Source organism: Loxodonta africana, chromosome 13 (assembly GCF_030014295.1).
Source record: "Loxodonta africana isolate mLoxAfr1 chromosome 13, mLoxAfr1.hap2, whole genome shotgun sequence".
Lineage (NCBI taxonomy): Eukaryota > Metazoa > Chordata > Mammalia > Proboscidea > Elephantidae > Loxodonta > Loxodonta africana.
The window spans coordinates 66,582,746-66,597,363 of record NC_087354.1 but is presented as its reverse complement, the minus strand read 5'-3'; the positions used below and the strand labels follow the sequence as shown (position 1 = coordinate 66,597,363).

The 14,618-nt window shown below is 44.2% G+C and overlaps 1 protein-coding gene across 2 annotated transcripts in view; it reads right to left on the bottom strand.

Moving 5' to 3' along the window:
• Positions 1–1,115, bottom strand: part of SMAD1 (SMAD family member 1) — a 90,596-nt gene extending 89,481 nt beyond the window's left edge. For both annotated transcript variants that reach the window (XM_064267544.1, XM_064267543.1), the window contains exon 1: positions 904–1,115. The gene's annotated coding sequence lies outside the window, so the exon portion shown is untranslated. The remainder of the gene's footprint in view (positions 1–903) is intronic.
• Between the last annotated feature and the right edge of the window lie 13,503 nt (positions 1,116–14,618).

The window sequence follows — 14,618 nt, the reverse complement described above, 5'->3', positions numbered from 1 at the left end:
CACCCACCATCCCCATCTTCCAATACAAACAACCCCGAGAACACCTAACAAAGGCAGGGAGCAGGGAAAAGAACAGTTGTTCCACAGCGAACTCACAAATACACATGCAGTGAGGCAATCGAATCCAGTAAAGGGAAAGGAATGAGACGACACTTGAAGACGCAGGCGGCGTAGGCGGAAGACGAAAAAAAAAAAAAATTACGCGCCGCCAAACCTTTGAATAAATTAGAATTTCGGTGCGAACTTTCCTTGACCTCGACCCCAAAGGCGCGCTCGTTGGGACAGACAAGGCAACCCTTTGCGATGCGGAGGGGCCAGGGCACCCGTGTCGTCCTCCCGCGAGCCCCGCTCCCCGAGCCCGTAAACGGCAGCGCCGGCGCCGGTTCTCCAACTCCCGCAAGGGTTGCCCTGCCGGCGCGGGACACAATGGGTCCGCGGGCCGCGCACACGGACGCGGCCCGGCTGCAGACCGGGAAAGAGAAACCGGGAACAGGCGGAGGGGGAGGGCGGCCGGAGAGGTCCCGCCGCGGGCAGGGCCGGGGGCGAGGCTCCAAGGCCAAGGAATGCGGCTTCTCCGGCGCAGACCCAACAAAGACGCGAGGGGAACCCCGGCGGAGCCCTGCCCGGCCGGCTGGGCGCGAAGGGAGGCGGCGGCCGAGGTGGCAGGTTCTCTCCTGCGAGCGGCGGGGAGGCGCCCTCGTGGGGGAGGGGGCCGCTTCCCGGCCCGCCCCACGCGGCGCAGAACCCCCTCCCCTCGGCAGTCGCGCCGCCGACCCCGCACCACCCCGGCCCGCCCGCTAGCCCGTGCCGTCCGCGCCGGCTCAAGCGGCGGCTCTGGGAAACCTCGGGCGCGGAGGGGAGACGGCAGCAAGGGAAGCTGGGTTCGGTTCTGTTTCGTTTTACCGGGTTGGCGGCGCGCCCGTCCGTGCGGGCGCACGAATGGCCGGGCGAGCGGGGTCCCGCCGCCCGGGTCCGGCCGGCCGGGCGCTGCGCCGCGCTCCGCTCGCAGGGTGCCTCCCCGTTCCTCTGCCCGGGCTAAGGCGCTCGGCTTCTCCTTCCTCCTCCCGCCTGCTTGCTCCCGGAGCCTGGATTGATCTGGTCGCGCTGGCGTCAGGGAGTCGGAGCCGCCCAGCCTCCACTGCACCGCTGCCAATACCCGGCGCACTCGCCCGCCCGCCCGCTCGCTCACACGCGCACTCGCGCGCCGCCGCCTCCGCCGCGCGACCAGGGATCCTCTCCAAATTCCCGGCTGGGCCGGCCCGAGCGCAGCGGCGCCGGGGCCGGCGGACAGCGCGGGGAAGCGGCCCGAGCGACCGCCCCCAGCCCCACGCCCCAAGAAGGAAAAAGAACGCTGCGTGCTGGCTTTCCTGAACCTACCTCTTTTAATCCAGCTGCTGAGGTCTTAGTGCATTCTCTGCTAGCGAAGTTCAGTGTTCTGCGTGTTTATTTTCTGAAATACTCATTAACACATCCACCGCACCCACCGAACCACACTGTAAACGTGGAGTGTATTTTTGGCAATTATCTCCCGAGACCTCTTCTTAGGTCAAGTTTTCATAGCCCCTCATTCCCCAATGATTTGCAGGCCTCAGAATTTGCGGGTATCTAAACTTGGATGACCGAGTAACTATTGCATGCGCTCACAACCCAAAACCAAACTTACCATGTAGTTGATTCCGACTCATCAGCGACTCGGTAGGACAGAGCAGAACTGCCCCATAGGTTTCCAAGGCTGTAATCTTCAGGGAAGCGGACTGCCACATCTTTCTCCGGCCATGTACTCGTAACCCACCCAGTGCCCTCGATTCCGCTCATACCAACCCTAAATCAAAAGATGTGTTTTGTGCCAATTTGGGGTCCAATAATTTGAATAGTTCACCTTCTTGGCTCCAAATAATAACAGATGCCTGAAAGGAGTTTAGAATTCTGTTTGGTCCAATTTCTACTATCTTTTAGAACACACAACTCCCCCCCGCCCCGCAAAGAAAAACTAGCTCTCATCTACCTGATCTGCACAACCCACCTGACCTGCATAGACATTGAAAGTATCTTTTCTTAAGAGTCAGTTTTTCTCTTGGCCAAGCCTCTAGAAGCTGGCATAAAATCTTGGATAATTACCATATTGTTGAGTTAGCATAGAGGAGAATAATTATTCTGAGGAATAAGCTTCACATGAACCAAAAGAATTCCTACACCATTTTTTACAGTAAAGAAAATACCAAAGACTTACATAAATAAGTGATACTCTGCAATGGTTCATATGCCCTTATGAAATCTGGCATACCATTTTAAATTCTTCTTAATAATTATTATTTTTCATTCCATTTTAATTATTCAAGGGAAATGCAACAAATTCCATAAAACTCATAAAATACCCTTTATAAATTAAATAGCAGAATACTTTTGCTAACTTAATTCCTTTCTTTGTTAAACTATTTGAGCACTTACTGGTCAATTCTTGGGCTTCATCTTCTTTTCCCTACCAGCAGCATTTGACACAGTTGATCACTCTCTGCTCCTTGGAACAACAGCCAGAGTCAAAACCAACCAAACTCACTGCCTTGGAGTCTGTTCCGACTCATAGCGACACTGTGGGACAGAGCAGAACTGCCCCATAGGCTTTCCAAGGCTGTAAATCTTCATGGAAGACTGCCACATCTTTTTACCAAGGAGTGGCTGGTGGGTTCAAACCCACGTGTGCTTTCAGTTAGCAGCCAAGCACTGAAACCACTGCACCACCAGGGCTACTTACAGCCAGAGTAAGCCTAGTTAAATGCCAGTCCAATCAGGTCATTCCTCTGCTCAAAATCCTTCCTCAATAAACAAAATGTGATAAAAATCCTTGATAAATCAAACCCATTGCCATGGTGCTGATACCAACTCACAACAACCCTATAGGACAGAGTAGAACTGCCCGTAGGGTTTCCAAGCATCCACCGATAGATTCGAACTGACTACCTTTTGGCTAGCAGCCACTGTGCCACCAGAGCTCCGTATCCATACAATGGAATATTATTCATTCATAAAAGAAGTGAAGTACTGACACATGCTACAACTTGGTGAGACTTGAAAACATTACACTAAGTAATAGGAGCCAGTCACAAAAGACACATATTGTATGATTCCAGATTCCATTTATATGAAATGTTCCAAACAGGCAAATCCGTAGAGACAGAAAGTAGATGCATGGTTGCCTAAGGCGGGGGGAAAAACCCTGGTGGCATAGTGGTAAAAAACTGTGGCTGCTAACCAAAAGATCAGCAGTTTGAATCCACTAGGCACTCCTTGGATACTCCATGGGGCAGTTCTACTGCGTCCTGTATCGCTGTGAGTGGGAATCGACTGGATGGTAGTGGGTTGGTTGTTGTGTTGGAAGGCTGAGAGAAAGGTGAGTTTGGAGGAATGCTGGCTAAAGGGTATAGAGTTTCTTTTGGGGGGGGTAACGAAAATGTCCTCAAATTAGTTTGTGGTGATGTTTGCACAACTTTGTTACTATAGTCGAAGCCAGTGAATTGTATACTTTAAATGCGTGAATTATATCTCCATAAAACTGTTAAAAAACACTTAACTAAATGCAGCATATGGTGCTCGCTTGTATGTTGGATTGAGGGGAAGAGCGATAAAATCATATTATAAAGCTGTTCATGTTTTTTCTAACCTGTGGACGGCCTTTCTCAGTGCACCACTAGTAATCCCAAATAATAGCTATTAATACTACAAATACTATGGAATTTGATTTGGCACATTGTGAAAGTTATTTCTTCAAGTGGTAGTAAACATTCAGGTACATGTTTGGAAAGGACATTATTAGAACAACAGTGAATACCTGAATATGGACTGTCTGTTAAACATCATTGTATCGAAAAACAAACAACCTCTCTCTGTCTTTCTCTTTCTGTCTCTCAGCTCCTCTTTCATTCAATGTAGAAGTTCTCACAATGTGCCCAAGACCCTCCATGATCTTCAATCCCCACCCCTATTTACCTCTCTGACCTCTGTCCTACTCCTGATGAGTTCCTCAAGTATGTCTGTCCTCCTCACTAGCCCTGGAACGACCCTCGCACACCCTCGCCTCAATACCTCTGCACTGGCTGTTCCTTCCCTGGAAAGTCCTTACCAGAGTCAGCCACTTGGCTCACTCCCTCACCTCAAGATTTTACTCATCTGCCCCCATTTCAGTGATGCTTGCCCTGGCCACTCCAGCAACCCTCCCGACCCGTCACACACATATTTTATATCCTCTTTTCCTGCTTGTCTATGGATGTTTCACTTGTTGCTTTTGTTGTTAGGTGCCATGGAGTTGGTTCCAACTTGTAGCTACCCTATGTACAACAGAAGGAAACACTCTTCTGTACCATCCTTCCAGCTGTTGCTGTGTTTGAGCCCATTGTTGCAGCCACTGTGTCAATCCATCTTATCAAGGGTCTTTCTCTGTTTCACTGACCTTTTACTTTACTAAGCATGACGTCCTTCTCCAGAGACTAGCCCCTCCTAACAACATGTCCAAAGAACGTGAGGCAAATTCTTGCCGTCCCTCTTTCTAAGGAACATCGTGGCTGTACACCTCCCAAGACAGATTTGTTTGTTCGTCTGGTAGTCCATGGCATATTCAATATTCTTCCCCAACACCGCAATTCAAAGGCATCAATTCTGTAGTCTCTTATTCATTGTCCAGGTTTCAAATGCACACGAGGCGATTGAAAATACCATGGCTTGGGTCAGGCTAAGCTTAGTCCTCAAAGTGACATCTTCCCTTTTTTAACACTTTAAAGAGGTGTTTTATAGCAGATTTGCCTAATGCAATACATCGTTTGAATTCTTGCCTGCTGCTTCCATGGGTGTTGATTGTAGATCCAAGTAAAATGAAATCCTTGGCAACCTCAATCTTTTCTCTGTTTATTACGGTGTTGCTTATTGGTCCAGCTGTGAAGATTTTTGTTTTCTTTATGTTGAGGTGTAATCCATACTGAAGGCTGTGGTTTTCATCAGTAAGTGCTTCAAGTCCACTTTACTTGCAGCAAGCTATGCTGTGTTATCTGCATAACACAGGTTGTTAATGAGTCCTACTCCATATCCTGATGCCATAGTCTTCTTTAGCAGCTTCTCAGATTATTTGCTCGGCATACAGATTGAATAAGTACAGCAAAAGGATACAACACCTTTCCTGACTTTAAACTGTGCAGTATCCCCTTGTTCTGTTTAAACAACTGCCTCTTGGTCTATGTACAGGTTTCATATGAGCACAACTAAGTGCTCTGGAATTCCCATTCTTTGCAACGTTATCCATAATTTGTCATGTTCTACACAGTGGAATGCCTTTGCATGGTCAATAAAATACAGGTAAATGTCTTTATGGTATTCTCTGCTTTCAGCCAAGATCCATCTGACATCAGCAATGACCTCCCTTGTTCCATGTTCTCTGCTGAATCCGGCTTGAATTTCTGACAGTTTCCTGTCAATATACTGTTGCAACTGCTTTTGAATGATCTTCAGTGAAATTTCACTTGCGTGTGATATTTTGATACTGTTTGATACTTTCCACATTCTATTGGATCACCTTTCTTTGGAATGGTCCCAGATATGGACCTTTTCCAGTTGGTTGGCATGGTAGCTGTCTTCCAAATTTCTTGGCATCCACAAATGACCACTTCCAGTGTTGCATCTGTTCGTTAACTGAAACATCTCAATTGGTATTCCATCAGTTCCTGGAAACTTGTTTTTTGCAGTTTCAGTGCAGCTTGGACTTCTTCCTTCAATACCATCCATTCTTGATCATATTCTATCTCCTGAAATGGCTATTGACCAACTCTTTTTGGTACAGTGACTCTGTGTATTCCATCTTCTTTTGATGCTTCCTGCATCATTCAATATTTTGCCCATAAAATCTTTCAATACTGCAGTTTGAGGCTTGGATTTTTTCTTCAGTTCTTTCAGCTTGAGAAATTCCAAGCATATTCTTTCCTTCTGGTTTTCTATCTCCAGGTCTTTGCACATGTCATTATACTTCACTTCGTCTTCTCTAGCCACTCTTTGAAATCTTCTGTTCAGCTCTTTTACTTCATCATTTCTTCTGTTTGCTTTAGCTGCTTGATGTTCAAGAGCAAGTTTCAGAGTTTCTTCTGACATCCATTTTGGTCTTGTCTTTCTTTCTTGTCTTTTTAAAGACCTCTTGCTTTCTTCATGTATGATGTCCTAGCACAACTTGTCTGGTCTTCAGTCATTCATGTTCAATGCGTCAAATCAATTCTTGAAATAGTCTCTAAATTCAGGTGGGATAAACAAAAGGTAGTACTTTGGCTCTTATGGACTTGTTCTAATTTTATTCAGCTTCAATTTGAACCTGCATATGAGCAATTGATGGTGTGTTCCACAATTGGCCCCTGGCCTTGTTCTGACTGATGATATTGAGTCTTTCCATTATTATCTTTCCACAGATGTAGTCCATTTGATCCCTGTGTGTTCCATCTGGCAAGGTCCACGTGTATAGCCACCGTTCATGCTGTTAAGAAAAGATATTTCCAATGAATAGGTCATTGATCCTGCCAAATGCTATCATGTGACCTCCAGCATCGTTTCTATCACTAAGGCATATTTTCAGAAACTACTGATTCTTCTTTGTTTCCAACTTTGCATTCCAATCACCAGTAATTATCAATGCAGCTTGAGTGCGTGCTTGATCAATTTCAGACTGCAAAGGCTGGTAAAAATCTTCAATTTCTTCATCTATGGCATTAGCGGTTGGTGCGTAAATTTGAATAATACTCTTATTAACTGGTCTTCCTTGTAAGCATATGGATCTTACCCTATCACTAACAGTGTTGTACTTCAGGATAGAAATTGAAATGTTCTTTTTGACAATGAATATGGTGCCATTCCTCTTCAGTTTGTCATTTCTGGCATAGCAAATCATATGATTGATTCAAAATGGCCAATACCACTCCATTTCAGCTCACTAACACCTAGGATATGCCTACAAGGAAGAGCAGTTAATACAACTAACATTCAAATTTACACACCAAGACCTAAATATAAAATCTAAAATGATAAAGATCATGGAAGGAAAAATAGGGACAATGCTAGGAGCCCTAATACATGGCATAAACAGTATACAAAACATTACTAACAATGCAGAAGAGAAACTAGATAACTAGGAGCTGCTACGAATCAAACACCTATGCTCATCCAAAGACTTCACCAAAAGAGTAAAAAGATTACTTACAGACTGGGAAAAAGTTTTTAGTTATGACATTTCCGATCAGCATCAGATCTCTGAAATCTACATGATACTGCAAAAATTCAACTATGAAAAGACAAATAACCCTATTAAAAAATGGTCAAAAGATATGAACAGGCACTTCACTAAAGAAGACATTCAGGTAGCTAAGAGATACATGAGGAAATGCTCATGATCAAATACAAATCAAAACTATAATAAGATTCTATCTCACTGCAGCAAGGCTGGCATTAACCCAAAAAACACAAAATAATAAATGCTGGAGGGGTTGTGGAGAGACTGGAACACTTATACACTGCTAGTGGTAATGTAAAATGGTACTACCACTTTGGAAATCGATTTGGTGCTTCCCTAAAAAACTAGAAATAGAGCTACCATACGATCCAGCAATCCCACTCCTTGGAGTACATCCTAGAGAAATAAGAGCCTTTACACGAGCAGATATATGCATACCCGTGTTCACTGCAGCACTGTTTACGATAGCAAAAAGATGGAAGCAACCAAGGTGCCCATCAATGGATGAATGGATAAATAAATTATGGTATATTCACACAATGGAATACTATGCATCGATAAACAACAATGATGAATCCGTGAAACATTTCATAACGTGGAGCAACCTAGAAGGCATTATGCTGAGTGAAATTAGCCAGTTTCAAAAGGACAAATATTGTATGAGACCACTATTATAAGAACTCAAAAAATAGTTTAAACAGAGAAGAAAATACTCTTTGATGGTTACAAGAGTGGGGCAGAATGGAGAGAGAGGGGTTTTCACTAATTAGATAGTAGATAAGAACTATTTTAAGTGAAGGGGAAAACAACACACAATTCAGGAGAGGTCAGCACAACTGGACTAAACCAAAAGCAAAGAAGTTTCCTGAATAAACTGAACACTTTGAAGGTGAGCATAGCAGGGGAGGGGTTTGGGGACCATGGTTTCAGGGAACATCTAAGTCAATTGGCATAATAAAATCTATTAAGAAAACATTCTGCATCTGTCTGTGGAGAGTAGTGTCTGGGATATTAAACACTAGCAAGCGGCCATCTAAGATGCATCAATTGGTCTTAACGCACCTGGAGCAAAGGAGAGTGAAAAACACCAAAGACACAAGGTAATTATGAGCCCAAAAGACAGAAAGGGCCACATAAATCAGAGATTACATCAGCCTGAGACCAGAAGAACTAGATGGTGACTGGCTACAACCGATGACTGCCCTGACAGGGAACACAACAGAGAACACATGAGAGAACAGGAGAGCAGTGGCGTGTAGACCTCTAATTCTTGTAAAAAGGCCAGACTTAATGGTCTGACTGAGACTAGAAGAACCCCGGAAGTCATGGTCCCCAGACCTTCTGTTAGCCCAAGACAGGAACCATTCCCAAAGCCAACTCTTCAGACAGGGCTTGGACTGGACTAGGGGAAAGAAAATGATACTGGTGAAGAGTGAGCATATAGGATCAAGTAGACACATGAGACTATGTGGGCAGCTCCTGTTTGGAGGGGAGATGAGAGGGCAGAGGGGGTCAGAAGCTGGCTGATTGGACACGGAAATAGAGAGTGGAGGGAAGACACGTGCTGTCTCATTACGGGGAGAGCAACCAGGAGTATATAACAAGGTGTACCTAAATTTTTGTATGCAAGACTGACTTGATTTGTAAACTTTCACTTAAAGCACATTAAAATCAAAAAGAAAGAAAGAAAATTTGGTAATGGTTTACATGGAGGCAACTGCTTTAGAAATTACTTAAGAAAAACCAATAGGATACAGAAATTTGAAAAATAAATACAATCACCATGAAAAAAAAAATTATGTACCAAACACTAAGGCCAAAGATGAAGAAATTGAAGATTTTTATTAACTTCTACAGTCTGAAATTGATCAAACATGTAATCAGGAAACACTGATAATTACTGGAGACTGGAATGCAAAAGTTGGAAGCGAGGAGGAAGGATCGGCAGTTGGAAAATATGGCCTTGGTGATAGAAATGATGCTGGAGATCACATAATTGAATTTTTCAAGACCATTGACTTCTTCGTTGCAAATACCAGTTTTTACCAACATTAACGGTGGCCATACACGTGGACATGGACAGATGGAATACACAGGCATCAAATCGACTACATCTGTGGAAGAGACAATGGAAAAGCTCAATATCATTAGTCAGAGCATGGCCAGGGACCAACTGAGGATCAGACAATCAATTACTCATATGCAAGTTCAAGTTGAAATTGAAGAAAATTAGAACAAGTCCACAAGAGTCAAAGTAGGACCTCGAGTATATCCCACCTGAATTTAGAGACCATTTCAAGAATAGATTTGATGAGTTGAACACTAATGACTGAAGACAAGACCAGTTGTGGAATGACATCAAGGACACCATACATGAAGAGAGAAAGAGGTCATTAAAAAGACAGGAGAGAAAGAAAAGACCTAAATGGATGTCAGAAGAGATTTTGAAACTTGATCTTGAATATTGAGTAGCTAAAGCAAAAGGAAAAAATGATGGAGTAAAAGAGCTGAACAGAAGATTTCAAAGGGCGGCTCGAGAAGACAAAGTATTATGATGACATGTGCAAAGACCTGGAGATAGAAAACCAAAAGGGAAGAACAAGCTCGGCATTTCTCAAGCTGAATGAACTGAAGAAAAAATTCAAGCCTTGAGTTGCAATACTGAAGGATTATTTGGGGAAAATATTAAAGGATGGAGGAAGCATCAAAAGAAGATGGAAGGAATACACAGAATCACTATACCAAAAAGAATTGGTTGACATTCAACCATTTCAGGAGGTAACATATGATCAGGAACCCATGGTACTGAAGGAAGAAGTTCAAGCTGCACTGAAGGCATTGACAGAAAACAAGACTCCAGGAATTGACGGAATACCAACTGAGATGTTTCAACAAATGGATGCAATGCTCACTCTTCTACGCTGAGAAATTTGAAAGACAGCTACCTGGACAACCAACTGGAAGAGATCCGTATTTATGCCTTTTCCCAAGAAAGGGGATCCAACCGAATGTGGAAATTATTGAGCAATACCATTAATATCACATGCAAGCAAAATTTTGCTGAAGATCATTCAAAATCAGCTGCAGCAGTATATTAACAGGGAACTGCCAGAAATTCAAGCCCGATTTAGCACAGGACATGGAACCAGGGATACCGTTGCTCATGTCAGATGATCCTGGCTGAAAGCAGAGAATACCAGAAGGATGTTTACCTGTGTTTTATGGGCTATGCAAAGGCATTTGACTGTACAGATCTTAACAAATTATGGATAACATCGCAGAGAATGGGAATTCAGGAACACTTAATTGTGCTCACGAGGAATCTGTACATGGATCAAGAGGCAGTTGTTCCAACAGAACAAGGGGATACTGCGTGGTTTAAAGTCAGGAAAGGTGTGCCTCAGGGTTGTATCGTTTCACCATACCTATTCAATCTGTATGCTGAGCAAATAATTCAAGAAGCTGGACTATATGAAGAAGAACCGGGCATCAGGATTGGAGGAAAACTCATTAACAATCTGTGTTATACAGATGACACAACTTTGCTTGCTGAAAGTGAAGCGAACTTAAAGTACTTACAGATGAAGATCAAAGACCACAACCTTTAGTATGGATTATACCTCAACATAAAGAAAGCAAAAATTCTCACAACTGGATCAATAAGCAACATCATGATAAATGGAGAAAAGTTTGAAGTTGTCAAGGATCTCATTTCACTTGGATCCACAATCAACACCCATGGAAGCAGCCGTCAAGAAATTAAAAGACACATTGAATCGATGGCAGTGGGATTTCATTGAGCAAATTGGCTGCAAAAGACCTCTTTAAACGTTGATAAACAAAGATGTCACTTTGAGGACTAAGGTGCATCTGACCCAAGCCATGGTGTTCCCAACTGCCGCATATGCATGTGAAAGCTGGAAAATGAATAAGGAAGACTGAAGAAGAATTGGTGAAGAATACTGAAAATACAATGGACTGCCAAAAGAATGAAAAAATGTGTCTCAGAAGAAGTACAACCAGATTGCTCCTTAGAAGCAAGAATGGCAAAGAACACATCTCACATACTTTGGACAGGCTGTCACAAGGGATCCGTCCCTGGAGAAGGATATCATGCTTGGTAGAGGGTCAGTGAAAAAGCGGAAGACCATCAATGAGATGGATTGACACAGTGGCTGCAACAATGGGCTCAAACATAGCAACAATTGTGAAGATGACACAGGACCATGTAGTGTTTGGTTCTATTGGGCACTGGGTCGCTATGAGTCGGAGCCAACTTGACAGCACCTAACAGCTGCAACAACACCTAGGATATCTATCCTCTAGTGTTCCATTTCATTTGAATGCTTGCAGGTAGATATGTTTCACTCGAACATATCTTCACTTGAACAAAGTGAAATGTTTCACTTACCGCTACCCTTTTACTAAAGAAGCCCTGGTGGCACAATGGTTAAATACTGGGCTATTAACCAAAAAGTTGATGGTTTGAACCCAATGAGCAGTGCTGCAGAATGAAGGCTGCAGTACAAAATCTTTTGTAAAGATTACAGCCAAGAAATCCAGTGTAATAGTTCTACTCTGTAACATGTAGATCACCATCAGAGGGAATCAACTCAACAGCCGCAGTGGTGTTCATTGCTATAGCCTCAGTGCCTATAGCAGTGTCCAGCACGTACCTGATAGGAGCTCCTTAAACACCCTTTGAATGAAGGAATGAGAGAATGAATGAACCAAGCATTGTTCTAGTTACGATGGTGAACGAAACATATAAAAGTCTCTGCCGCCTTCTGTAAAGTTTCACCTAAAGCACAATACAAAATTTAAACAAACAAAAATGTCCCTGCCTTCATCCAGAGAAAACAGATAACAAATACACAAATATGTTAGGTGGTGTTACATGTGTTGGAAAAAGCAGGGTAAGGGGGATAGTAAACAGGAAAACCACTATTTCTATGCCATTGTTAGCTGGCACTGAGTCAGCCTCCTTGAGTCACCCTGACACATCATCACCTGGCTCATGCACAAGGGAATGAAACACTGCCCAGTCCTGCACCACTGCGTGATCAGTTGGGAACTGGACCGTTGTGATCCACAGGGTTTTCACTGGCTGATCTTCGGAAGTAGATCACCAGGTCTTCCTAGTCTGTTTTAGTCTGGAAACTGCTGAAACCTGTTCTGCGTCATAGCAACATGCAAGGCTCCACTGACAGATGGGTGGCGGCTTCGCATGACATGCATTGGCCAAGAATCGAACCCAGGTTTCCTCATGGAAGGCAAGAATTCTACTACTCAACCACCAATGCCCTCTGTTGTTTTTTAGGTCAGAGAAAATCTCACTGATAATGGGTCCTGAAGGAAGAGCGGGTACATGCCACACCATCTGGGAGGAAAGTTTCCAAGCAGATGGAAGTGGAAACGGAAAGACGCTGAAGCTGGATCTACTTCACCTATTCAAGGAAGAGTCAGGAGGACAGTGCTGGCTGGAGTAGAGGGAAGTCAGTGATCAGAGAAGGCAGGGTGTGTGGGCACAGGTGCACAGGAGCTGGCGACTGGGAGGCTGGAACACAGGAAGTTCTCTTCTCATTGCTTGTCTTATCTCGGTGAAATAGCCAAAGACCGCACTTCCTGAGATTGGAGAGTAGGCAAGATACTGGAGGTGGGAAGAAAGAGGAGCAGGTATGAAACAGTCATCGTCTGGGAGAGCGTGAGAGTGAATGAACTACGGGAATGTGGTAGGATTGCCAGGCAGCGCTATTAAGTGTCCATTTGTGGTTAGTGGTCATGAATTTAAAGTGAGATCAGTCAGCATGACTGTGGATCTTTCTCTAGCCTCTGTCGGCCGGATGAGGCAGAGCTGGAGTTAACTAGGGCTGGGGTTTTGCATGTAGGTGTGATGGAAGAAAAGATAGAGAGAGGAGGCTGTGGGCAAGGAAGTGACTATGGGGGGCTGTGATAAGCAGGGAGATTAGGGTACGAGGTGCTGTGGGATGATAGAAAGGTGATAGGATCAATGGATTGAAGGCCCTAGTGTGCTCCAAGAATTGCTGGACTTGGGGTACCAGAGGGGATGACTGGAAAGCTAGAGAGTCATCTGAGAAGGGGATGACTGAAACTGAAATCATACAGCTGGGACAGACCTGAGTAATGCCAAGATCAAGCGGTGTGTTACGGGTTGAATCGTGCCCCCCCGAAAGATACGTTGAAGTCCTAACCCCTGTACCTGTGAATGTAACCCTGTTTGGAAATAGGGTCTTTGAAGATGTTATCAGCTAGGTTAACGTGAGGTCATATAGGGGTAGGACGGGTCCAATCCTATATGACTGGTGAAGATACACAGAGACAGAGAACAGAGGAAAGATGCCGTATGATGCTACAGCTGCAAGCCAATGAATGCCTGTAGCTGCCAGAAGCCAGCAGAGAGTCTTGGAACAGATGCTCCCTCAAAGTCTCAGAAGGAATCAACATGGCCAGCACCCTGATCTTGGACTCCCAGTCTCTAGAACTATGAGACAATACATTTCTGTTTTTATAGCCACTCAGTTTGTGGTGACTTTTTTTTTTTTTATGGCAGCCTCAGGAACCCATACAGGATATGACTAGAGAAAGTAGATGGTTGAAGTAGGGAGGCGGACTGGATTCTAAAAGGAAAGGAGATGTAAAGAAACTGAAGAAAAATTAACTATGCTGTTTAACTAGTTCACACACACACATGTGTGACTAAGCACTGATCGTTTATGTCTGTATGTGCAAAATATGAACTGGAAAACCTATTTTAAGGGATGGTTCTAGTCATTAGAAAAGTTGATGTAAACTAGAATTCCTGTAAGCATCAGCTTCCATGGCAAATTTAAGTGAACCCCTTTCCCTGGAATATGTCCACCAAGGGTCACTGGTGTAGTAGCATCTACCCCTTTACAAAGGAATGCTTCAGTGCTAACTGTAGTGGGGAAAAAGGTGTAAATTATTGATCTTTGTTGTTGAGATCCCCTTGTTCTCTCATCATATTCTTTCCTCCAAAGAAGTTACAGCTGTTGGTAATTATGAATACATTTAAGGGATCCTCAAAAAGTTAAACATAGACGGGCGACCAACGCAACGACTGAATCAAGGAAGCCTCAAGCGCGAGTTGGGGTGATGCAGCAGTTTTGAAGGTGATGTCCTTGGAGGTGACCAGGGCATCCACAAGAATTGTACTCCAAACCCAAAAACCAAACCCATTGCCGTTGAGTCGATTCTGACTCACAGCGACCGTATAGGACAGAGTAGAACTGCCCCATAGGGTTTCCAAGGAGTGCCTGGTGGATTCGAACGGCCAACCTTTTGGTTAGTAGCTGTATCTTTTAATCACCACACCATCAGCATTTCCAGG